This window comes from Dermacentor andersoni, chromosome 6, assembly GCF_023375885.2.
Source record: "Dermacentor andersoni chromosome 6, qqDerAnde1_hic_scaffold, whole genome shotgun sequence".
NCBI lineage: Eukaryota > Metazoa > Arthropoda > Arachnida > Ixodida > Ixodidae > Dermacentor > Dermacentor andersoni.
The window spans coordinates 98,153,893-98,165,941 of NC_092819.1; the positions used below are offsets into that span (position 1 = coordinate 98,153,893).

Sequence of the window (12,049 nt, forward strand, 5' to 3'; positions counted from 1 at the left end):
TTCGCTCCACTTCTGTCAAGCTCACGAGAACGATTTTTTTGAACAGGGAATTGAACAGCGGTGAAGTCGTTTACGGGGCCCTGAAACACTTTTTATCGAAATGGAGAAAGCCAATTGAGGCGAAAATAGGCTGTTTCAGAAATACCTTGCCGCAAAGAGCACTTCAATACGTTAAGCAGGAACTTAGGCATTGGCAATCAAACATGGCGTCCTCTGTGCTCCATTCCTTCTTTAATACCTTGCACTGTGAAGGCTGCGGCGCAACGGGGCATGTCCAAAAGGCTCCGCCTTCTAAATGTCACCGTGGCGCGCAGTTCGAGTTTGTCTTGAACTTTAACGTATACGCCATGACTTCCGCCCTTGATTCCTACGACGCGCTGAACATAAGCCATGCGCGGTTGTCCAGAGTGAGCAGCTGTGCGCTTAGCCAGTGTGGACTAGTGACGGCACCCCGCGGCGGCCGTGGTATCTACGCCATGTAGGCGACTACAACTTGATGTCAGTTATCGACCAATAACAGCAGTCTAAGGGAATGACGAAATAAAGCTTCCGGTGGCTTTTATTTCGGCTTTTTGGAAGAGAGTAAGGACGGGGCCTTCTGTTGAAAAGAGTTTTTCAGAGAAACGTGATTTCGCGATTCGCTTCCGAGCGCCAAGCACCGTGTAGGACAGGAAAGCTTGGCTCAGATGCTCACGGCAGCGTATGCCTCCCACTGACTATTATTTCACCAAGCCCGAGGGGTGGTTCAGGGCCCCCTTAAATGAAACGTGGACATCGGTGAAGAATAATTGTTTTGCTGGATACAATCCTTGGATTAATTGGTTAATATTTCACCGATATTAGGGCAAATATACGATACATTTGGTATTCTCTGTCAGATAAACAGAAACCATGACAAGTTAAATAGTGAACCAGAATACGCCACTTAAGAAATCAAACACTAACAGATGAACCACAGTCATTCGTAGACTCTGAATATCCAGAAGTATACGGACAAACTACATGTTTGTTCCCAATGCTCCAATTGTATCTTTAATAGGCAAGGCTTGATAACGTGCAATGTGATGACAAAACTTCCCAACATTAATATTACTAGGGTGTGAACGTTCTTTTGTAGTAACGGTGAAAACAGATTGAATTATATATAGCATTGGGCATCAGCTACACGTAACAATATATCAACACATTAAAAATGCAGAAGTATATTTAAACACAATCTCATAAAAACTATATAAATAGCCGTCTGTCCAGTAGCAGCAGCTACAAACAAGGACATACTGTAATCTAGTGCTTTGGAATATAATCCATCCAGATGTATACATACATGTAAAACAAACGAATGTAAGTTGTGTGGCTCAAGAGCAACTTTTCAGCATATGCTGAAACCTGAACAGAGGCATTCGTTGTGCAGGCAGGCATTCGTTGTGTCAAGCGTAACATACTCCGCCCCGTACCTCCAGCTTACGAAGATGAACCGCGAGACGCTGAACACGACGATAAGAAAGCAGTCAAACTCGCCATGGGCATCCCAGTCTACTCGTCAACGCAGGAGCTGCTGTACATGGGTGACCATGGGTGGAAGAGCATGGGTGACATGGGTGGAAGAGCTGGTGGAAGCACACCTATTCCACCAGAGAGTAAGGCTGAGCCGGACAGAGCGCAGCCGGGCCATCCTACGCAAGATAGCATGACAAATTGAACAGCACCCGACAACGGAGCCGCTCCCCACAACATGGAGAGACATCACTAAGACCAATCGGTCTTAATGATGACCAAGACCAAGACGATCGGAAGGCACTCTAGCACACATCCTTGCAGAGTGCACTAAGCTCAAGAACCCCCCCCACCCTCCCCACTCCCACCCCCCGAACGATCGGAGACCTTGTTGTCAAGCCCCGACCTACTGACCCAGCGGGCGCTGGCGCCTAGGGGCCAGGAACTGCTGGACGCATATGGGACCTGAGATGAAGGTTCCACCCCATCTGGCACCAGCGCGCACCAACCTTTACTAAGTGCTCAGTAAAAGTTGATTCTCTCTATCTCTCTCGAGAATGCAATGCGCTGACGAGTAGCAACGGAGAGAAACCCTCTAGCGAAAGCCTCCGCGAGTGTTTGTGTTGTGTGCTGCCCAGCTGAAACCCAGAAGATGAACTGAGGGCACACCAGCGGGCCGATAAGGCCACCAGAGCCCAAGGACTTGTGGCAGACGCCCAAGCAGGGTGAAGGCCACCCTAATAACATGTCGGACAAAAATAAAGTTTTCACCACCAAGAACGGTGAAAACAGCTGTCGGATATTCACAAGGTATTTAACGAGGATCTGGAATAGATTGCACTTCGCCTTTGGCCCTGTTTGTGAGTATCTCCTTTGGTTTAGCGATTTGCCTTTGGTACACCCGCAATAATTATTTCAACAATTCATTTCTGCAAGCTTTTGTATATCCTTTTTTTTTCGCGGTGTTATGAGGTTTATTTGCTGGAGGCCTTGAAACTCCTGGTGTATGCATTTCATAAATTTAAAACCAAGCTATTTGGAATCAGCTGGTATACAACACTTTGTGAACGCAAGTAACTTTATTCAGCAGCCAAGCAGGTTGATCTCGTTGGTGTCCATCCATGGGGCTTTTACTTGTATGGTGATGGAGAGGTGCCTGCATAGATTGATGAAAGGCTTTAATTTTACTGCAAACACAATTTAGCATCACACCGACGGTCGACATAGCGCAGTGTAATCAATCATGCTAGAAGAAAACGCTTGTATGCTGACTTCCTAACGAGCAAGTATTGAACTATTGGTTTCTTCAATCAAATCTCAAACGTTCTAAAATTTGGGGCCAGTTTTCCATGGCCAGTGTAGTCCTGGAATGAGGACACCACCCACTCGACCTCAATACCAACCACCTCAATGGTCTGAATAAATGTTTTCTCTCTCTATCTATCATATTTGAGCACCATATGAGAGCCGGCAAGTAAGAAATAATAATGCGCTAGAAGTACGGTAGTCGAGGATTCCCTAAGTCACAACCACATAAAGCCAACACACCATGCCAAGACGGAAAGCATAGCAGCAATAACTTCTTTATTTAAGAGGAATATTGAAATTATATTTGCTGAAAGATTAAAGTGGACGCTGATAGTGTGAGCCAGTGTCACCACTGAAGACCTTAGTGGCTGACGTGGAAAATTTCTACTTCCGCAATGCGTCACGTACTGTAATAGGATATTCTTTATCTGCTGCCAATGCCGTGAGTGGTTTTTCTCTGATTAACACTTCCGTCGTTAACTCCAGTACCCATACATAAGCATGCAACAACGTGGACGGTAAGACAGCGCCCCGGTGTCCCAATTGTAAGAGCCTCGCAGCCGTAAACCCAATACGTTGTTTCCTATTCCCCCTGCGGCAAGTTGCTTTTTCGTCCACTTTCGTTCTTACCTATTTGTAAGTTATACGTTTCAGTTATTCAAACAAATAATTGGCGAAATACTTTCTTTCTTGTCACTGTCTGTTAGCTTCATGTGATAATAAAGTACCAATAATCTATAAGACGCAGACGAACACAGACATCAAATTTTAAGAATCGGTGAGTGTAAATCAATAATGAAGTTAGTTATAACATTGACACATTTGCTGCAATGCGCAACGGAGTATACAGTTGAAAGTCAACAAGCGCTGGAAGAAAACGCTCCATTATACAGCAAAGGAATATACCACACAGTGTGCGGAACCGTTGCAGAAATCAAAGAATGAAGAAAAAAAAACTGGTGTCCTATAGGACAATTTATTAAATAACCATAGCAAATCCTTACAATACTTTTACAATAATCCGAAGAGTTTCGCGGCATAAGTACCATTGCATTGTGCTATGACGGTACAGGGATCCGCTTTCAGGGCTGATCGAATTTCCACCGTGGCATCTTACAGTACCTGCGCATGTACATCTACTTATGTTCTGAACATTAGCCTGCAACTGGAGTTTCAAGGGGAGCATTTGATGACGTAGCAGCCGGCAGATGTAGCACTCCTCCTGACATGAGTTGCTAGTTATCTTTCAGCCTTCTATTGGTAATAGTTTGCTTGGGATACAAGCTTAAAAATGCTTCCATTCAGCATATGTTGATAGCATTCTATGAGGCTTGTCTTGATTTACTTTATATTATAGCCACGCGAATTCTCAAAACGTTAATAAGCGGAGCATATGAAAAATAATTTCATTTCAGCCATGAAATACATAGCTCACGATAATAGACACACATGGGACAGTTATTGTTTTAGCGAAACTAATTATGGGCACTTGAGGTATTAGCACTACAGATCGTAGTTGTAGTGAAACAGTCGCTTATTAAGTTAATAACAATGTCTGGGATACGAAATATCGCCATGAGCTGTGCATTCACCCAACGCAGTATGATTTTTCTGAACAAGTAATCACCATTAAGAAAAGGTGAGAACTCACAATTTATCTTACAGCGTGAAGGACAATTATATTGTTGTTCACTTCAAATTACGAATATTTTTCTGAGTTTAGAGCCAGTAATAGGTGATGAGTAAAATATGGGAAATAACACCTACATTACTACAGCCTTCATGACCAGGGCACTCGGATCGCATGAAAATAACTATCGCCACAATGACACAGCGGTAAAATATCGTTCCGTAATAGTATTCCTTTGGAGACACAAATTTAAACCAATCGTCAAATTAAAATTTTCATTTGTTTTGTTTCTACTTAGTCATATATTGCAGGGTGGTGTACCATGCTAATACTCCCCCTCACTGCACACCGTAGTAAATTATATTGAGAAATATCTTAGGAGACGGAGGTTCTCACAAGTGACAGTACTGGTACTCTGCTATATATTGAGTCGCGTTCTGTGGAAGCACCGGAGTCCGGTGTCTAGCGTTATTGACCGGAGCCCATATGACCTGATTGCCGTTTTGTTCACTGCGTGGAGCATGGGTGCGGAGTTGCCGCGTTGGGGGTCAGCGGCCGTGGCAGGAACGATAGACAGCTCGGCTATGGTGTCGACGTGCAGGCGGGTGGCGATGATGCGTTCCACTACGAAGAATAGCCGGCTTGCACGAGAGGCCAATGTTGCATGTCGCCGTTAGCGACTGGCCGGTGCACTTCCCGTCCACGAACAGGGCTGGATGCAGCGACATCTTTGTTGGCGAAAGCAACAATGGTACCAGCAGATTTGCCGCAGTGAGTCCCTCGGCGCGCTGTGAGACTTTGAAGGCCAATGGTTGCGCCGTAGTTTGTCTCCAGTGTTGCAACCCGTCGTCAGCTTCTGCAGTACACCGGTAAGGCGGTAAGGTGCTCGACGGTTTCGTCCTGGCACGTGAGTCGATCTGCAGGCTCTGAGACTCTCGCAGCAGCGATAGGCAACTGCGCCGGAGACGAGCAGTCGCATATGCGCTCAGCGAGTGCAGCTAGCCAATCGAGACTCGTCTGGTCGGAAAGTGCCAGTACCATGCGTGCGGACTGTGGGAAGCGCTGCAAACACAGCTCGTGCAGAAGTGGAAGATGCCTCTCGTTTTCGGAGTGCTCACCCACTAAGTTACGCGACTTTTGCAGGAGTTGCAAGTACCTCGGAGAGGAGCTGTTGAAGCCTACTCTGTTGCGATGGCTCAAGGCACTGCATGTCTGCGCGTTGCTGGTCGCCGTATGCTGTGGCCGAAGGCGTACCCGCTAGCAAGTCGTATATGCCATGGACGACGTTGGGCGGCAGCGCGGGGACGAGGTTCTAGATATTTTCCTCTCTCTGAATTGATGCGCCTGAGTTGGGAACGGGCCTCTACTTGCATAAACCAAAGTCGGAGATTCCTGGATCAAATTGTGGGAAGCTGAAGCTCTTCGGTGATGACAGAAGACGTAACCGTGTAGCGGTCTCTGTCAGCATGATTAGGAGCAGCGTCGTCCATGGTTACTGTTGGCACATAAACCTAAATATCCTTGGTCACGACATCTTCGGAGCTTGGTTTGACAGAGGGAAGGAATGCACTTTCTGTCGTCTTGAGAACGGAGAGCAGACTGACTTTATTCAGAAGTAAAAGCAGGTTTGCTGAGTGGCAGTCATGGCACTCCAATCGAGCAGCCGCTTAGCAGGGGGCAATGACCCCCACGCGACGCAAACTGCATTTCAGGACCAAGGAGTAATGACCCTAATGGCAGGGACAACGAAGTGACGGATGGTCGCTACATAACTATCGTGCTTGCCGTTGCATGCCGTTGCTTTTGATTTGATTCAATCCTTTTCGCTCTTGTATCTGTGGCGATATTCAGCTATAGGCAGTTTAAATATCTCAAAGTGCGGTAGAGCTCCCTAACGATTCCGTCAATGGGAGTCGCTTCGCAAGGAGGATCAATAGGACGTCAAACTACAGAACAACTTGCTCTTGAATGGTTCAAAAGGCAATTCCTCACACGAGCATTTAAATTTAAAGAGTGTGGGGCAAATAATGCCCCCAAGACAAATGTGGCGTGAGCACGTCCCGTGACATTCACGCTGCCAAAGCGCGCAAGGAACGCGACTGGACGAGGTACAGTACTCACATGCACGCCCGAAAGGACTCGGCTGGCAGGTCTCGTGTGCCTCGCAGAAGTAGTTCTGCGAGCAAGAGACAAAATCAAATATCCATTTATTTACCTGTATTTCCTTTTTTTAACCGTATCTGATATTCTAATAAAGTTTATGATCTAGAGAGTGACATGCAATCAGGAAATAACACAGCAGACGCACATTCCTCTGTGACCTTGTCATGGCTCTTCCCTATGTTTAGCGCAAGGTACTTATTACGCTTGATAAAATTGTACAACCCATGAAAAGCCGCCATGGTTCAATAACATATGTTTTGCGTAATAATTGAAGCACAGCGCTTTACATGGTGTTTTAGTGGAGAATGAACCAATGTGACAGACGGAATGCTGCTAACAAAAGGTGCCTTCAAGGCCTCCTGGCTCTTCGAGAACGATGCCGATCCGAAACCATCCCATAACAAGATTCCCTTGCCTGTAACAGCAATCCAGTGTCATTTTCCTCACTCCGTAATACGGCGAGAAACTCTGACTGAAGCATATAACTATGTAACTGTCGGTTTAATTCCACGCTAATATTGACCGTTGCTTTAGTTGGGCTTCCAGAATTTACAGAAGGGTTCCAAACCTATGGATCGGCGGTGAGTGGCATGCCTTGAAATGTAGAAGGCCCTGCTTCGACGTCAATTTGGTCAGCTTTGTGGTACATTTGACGTATCATTGTGATGAATCGTTAACACACTCCTGAAATGGCATTGCTCTATTTTCTTTATTTCTTTCTTTCTTGTTTTGCTAAGATCAGAGAGTATGAAAGCGAAACAAGGTAAAGGAGGAGGAGGAGGAAATAAAGAGAGAAGGCAGGGATTTTAACCAGAAATTCGTTTGGTTAGCTACCCTACTCTGGGGGAGGAGAAAGATGGAATAGGAAGATAATATAGAGAGATGGAGGGGAGGGGAAGGAAAGCCGCGGAGACCTAACGCACTCACGCGGAGGGCCTGAGCGACTCAAAGACGTTCACGTAGGCCAGTCGCCCTCAAGAAAGGCAAGAGCGCCTTCATAGCTTTAAAAAGGGGGCGTGTGTAATTGTTTTTTACACGCAGCAATGCACAGTCTAGGTTTACATCGTTTCTGCAGTGCTGTTTCGACCCTGTGGAGCTGACTTGTAGCCAAGTCCTTGAAAGAAAAATTTGAGGACACGTAAGCACTGCTTGCTAGTTTTGAATGCGAAAGCATTAATGCCCAATTAAACGTCGCTGAGCGGTCATTCGTTTGCAGCGCCTTGGGACGCCTCCTAGACAAATGCCTCCTAGACAGCGCAATGCCGGTTCACGTCGATCCGTGACGTCATGCTACCTTGCCTTACTGCCACATTATCTAATAGAGATGCTCCCGAGTAAGACGCGGTGATTTTCACGTCACAGCTATCGTCACGATGTGCTTGGCAGTGACAATTTCGGTCCCAGTAGCAGGATGTCATGAAGACAACTTCACAAGCCTGCTATCTAGGTTTGACTCTCGCCTTGTGACCGTGGGGTCGTATGTTTGAAAATCACTACCGCAAACGCTTTTTTTTCCTTTTAACCTGTAATTTTTTACAGTTTAATTCCTTCATTGCGATTACTGAGGCGATGTTAGAACACCAGCGACCGTCTAGGCGGACAATGAACGGTCAAATAAGACAGGCTTGTGAGAGCGAGAGCAAGGGTGACGTGGCATCGTTGCAATGGACTCTCCCCTCCTACAACGAGTGGCACTGCAGCGTGGCAGCAGCAGACCTTTTTGCCTTCTAGGCTTTGTCAAGGCTCGCCCATTACGTTGCAGTGCAGCCAATTCGAATTTAGGTGCAGTGTCGCTGCTACAGACGCTGGATCTTGCGCTCAGTTGGCCATTCGATGCTTTCGCAGCAATTATTCCTCACTGTCATATTGTACCTTAACATTGAGAAATGGCTGATATTGCTTTGAAGCCTCTCTTTGCTTAATACCTGTGGTTCGGCGGGGCTATTTTGCCTGTGTATCGCCGGGTCGGTCGCTATCGCGATGGTTACATTTGTGAATATTTACTAAGGTCATATCCGAGCCGCATGTAGGTACCAACAAACGGCTTTCGATACGCCTGTATGTTAACGAAAATAGTACTGCCAGTAAGTGTACTTCTATTCTTGAAGCTAAACATATTGACAGAATTAGCTGTCAGAATTACCTAGGTTATCTAATTCTGACATTCCCAAGTGGCTCTAACCAAAAATAAGTTCATTTTCCCGGCGTTTTAGAACCAGCTAGTCTCCTGCTTTAGGTGGAACTGATGATGCCAAGGCGCAACATTTCAGCTTTCCTCTTCGAGGTGGGGGAGGGTTTGTTAAATTATTCTGTGCTACTTAAGGGTTGTAGACTGCGCGCCATCCGATAAGATTTTCTGCTTACACCGGGAATACATCCTGACGACATGTTTCCTTTCGAACGGTTTAAGCTCTCGTTTTAGTTGTTTGGTCTCTGTTGTAAGGATTTCGGTTACTTCGAACGCAATTTTACGGTCCGTCTCTTCTTACTGTTTGTCTTGTGTTAAAGCACAAGCTAAAACACAATATAATGCACGAAATAAAGCAGAAAGATATCATCATTTCGTGTAAGTCGCCCGTATAATCAATGATATTTTGGCACTAAATTTTTTTAAGAACGAAATTGTACTTACCCCACATTTCTTGCCTCGCGAAGCCCCCCCTGACCCGGATCTTGAAGGTTTAGCCGGAGACCCCTCCGTCAACATCACTGCGGGAAGACTTGAGAATTAGGTTTCCCATAGGGCCCAGCGCGCGAATGCCAGCAGAATCTTACATCATGTGAAAACGAAAAAGTTAAAATGAATTTATAAACAATACAGTTCGTATCTTGACCTACTGACCGTTCTATCAGTCTTAGATTCATGTCGGTTGCCGTACTTTATTACCACGACGATTCCGCTTAAGCCTCCGCAGCGCACTCTTCTAGCAGTCAGCCGACATGCTCAGGCATTTGCAGCTTAATCTCAAATAAGATTTAATTTTTGTAAAGCGTTCGTTAGCACACTTTCCTGATCTTGAAGTTCTGTGCTCTTCGTGTTTCGAAGGGAACATTCATACACACGCTTGAAAGAACACCGTCTATAGTCGCCGACTTAGGAACCCCCAGGCCAATGTCTAAACAGAAGCATAATTCAGCTACGAAGTTACTGTATTTTAGATTGGCAAACATAACCTTCGAAGTACGTATCCACCCATCCCCTAGGAGAACTTCAGGAAGCTTTGCCAGTTTTGAACGTACCCGCTGAGATAAGGAGCACGGCCAGTATCAGCACCGTTGTCTTCATCGTGGTGTTCTTGGAGCTTGCAGGCGAACGACGATACAAGACTAACCGACACAAGTGGGGTGGTCTATACTCGAAACAAAGATGTTTGCGTTGCGTCCATTCCTGCTTTTATAGGGACCTTCTCAGAGAAAGAAAGCATCCTCGCTGCCCTCCAGGCTACTTCCAGCATATATAAGTGCCACTTTTTAAGAGGTGTTTTCCTTTAACCTTGTTTAGAATGCTGGGTAAACTGAGTACGTAGCTGTGCTTAACCGGCTCTATTGGAAGGCTCGGGTCGCTGAGGGTGAGAAAGTACGAATGAGCGTGAATGGCATTGAGCCAGTTGATTGCGATGCGAGCAGCCGTTTGTTTGGCACGGTTCCTATAAGGCTACATAAACATCGTGTGACCTTGTGCTGCTTGCTGTGGCCGTACTTTGGACATAAGGTTGCCGTCATGTGAAAGCAAAACTACAATAATAATTTTATGTCTGATTAATACGTGGTTATTATGTTTAATCGAACAACTGGGTCAAGTGGCTTCTGACAATGATTTTGAAGATTACTTTATAAGAAAATTTCCTTATCCTTGTTGCCGAGCATTAGATACAAAGTGGTACGTGTGGTCCACTCTTGTGGTAAACGCTAATGAGTTTAACACCCTTATGGGAGTATAAGAGGCGGTTTGATCGTTTCTTACCGCTAACACGCTCCCGGTCAAATGCTTGTTTAGAGTCACTCACGGAAAGGAATGAAGCTTTTTATTTCAAGTTGTGACGAGTTTCAATGATGATACGTATCGTATATAACGCGATAACTGAATGAAATAAACGCTTATTGCAATCGCTGTCACACTCTCGCGTCAGATAAATTTGTGGTCATCAGAAAGTAAGAAATAGTACAGTGTTTAACTATGACTTCTGTCAGCTTAGATGAAGTGTTTTGCCCGCTATCGTGTAAAATATTTTTCATTGCCTTAGGTGTAAGGGGTTTAGCAGTTCAAAAACCTTTGCCATTCGAGAACTTGGCAGCTTTGCATCATACCTACTTATAGAAGTACGACGGCCACTATGAGCACCGTTGTCTTCATCATGGCGTTCTCGGTGCTTGCAGGTGAGATGGCGATCAGAGCCTAAGCGGCGCAAATGCGGAGGTCTGTAATAGATCAGGATATGTTTTTTTTTTTTTTTCGGCCGCCAGTGTTTATATAGGGACCGGTGACGTAGTGAACCGGTGACCTAGCGACGTGAGGCGCCGCTGGTTCCGCAGTGCCTAACGAGAGCTCCTCCTCCTGTCCCGGTCCGATCAGCCCTTCGGCCCTGTCGCTCGCGCCGATCTCGCGGTACCGGCGCACCAATCTGGCGCACACTCGTGCTTTACGGGCCCGCACGCCAGCACCAGTGCTGATTTCGATGCCCCCGCACTTCGAATGTCCTCCTCCCACAACAGGGAACTACCTTGGAAACCTATTGATCGAAAAAATTTGTTTCGGCTTGTCGCCGTACGTACGACGCGGTGTCGTATGGCCGTTCAAGTATTCTTGAACACAGTAAACGCTTTAACACTCTTGTGCGTGCATGAACAGTGCTTTGTTTGTCCCTTACAAATAGCAGCCTCATCCTCTAAGGTACAAGCAACATTTTTAAAGGTAGATGAAATTTTTTTTCTTGGCGTCTTTTTTTTTACGAATAATCATGATGATAGCTGCTAAATGCAACACAAAGACAGCGAGAAATAAACTTTAATTGTTATCATTGTAGAGCGCTGGTGTGAGGTATTCTGATACGCACCAGGTGGTAAGAATGAGTACAGTTTTCAACTCTCGCGTCTCTCAGCGAAGGTACAGTTGTTAGCTCGCTGTCGCATAAAATAAGTCGTTATTGCTTTACTGCATAATATGGTTAGCCAATAAACAAACCAAATTTTTTTCAGTATTTAGGATAATGGTGAGAAAAAATGTAGGAGTTGAAGGCCGCGCTACGGGTTTGCTGCACGCTTTGCACTGTGAATAATTATGAGCACAGAACATTATATGAAACTAAGCGAGAAGTTGGCAATTTCGATAAATGAAATGTTTGCTCCAATAATAAGGCCGCTTACAATATCGTAGGTATGCTTGGATTCATTACACAGAAAAAGTAAGATTTACGGTTCATATTTATGAAAGAGGTGTTTCCTTGCTACCGATGT

The 12,049-nt window shown here is 45.5% G+C and overlaps 1 long non-coding RNA gene across 1 annotated transcript; it reads right to left on the reverse strand.

Annotated features, from left to right (window-relative positions):
• Positions 1-2,554: 2,554 nt before the first annotated feature.
• On the reverse strand, positions 2,555-10,051 carry LOC126522624 (uncharacterized). The gene is made up of 4 exons (XR_007597481.3): positions 9,836-10,051; positions 9,228-9,304; positions 6,554-6,608; positions 2,555-2,650 (listed from the first exon to the last, which is right to left on the reverse strand). It is a non-coding gene; the product is annotated as an uncharacterized lncRNA (long non-coding RNA).
• Positions 10,052-12,049: the final 1,998 nt, after the last annotated feature.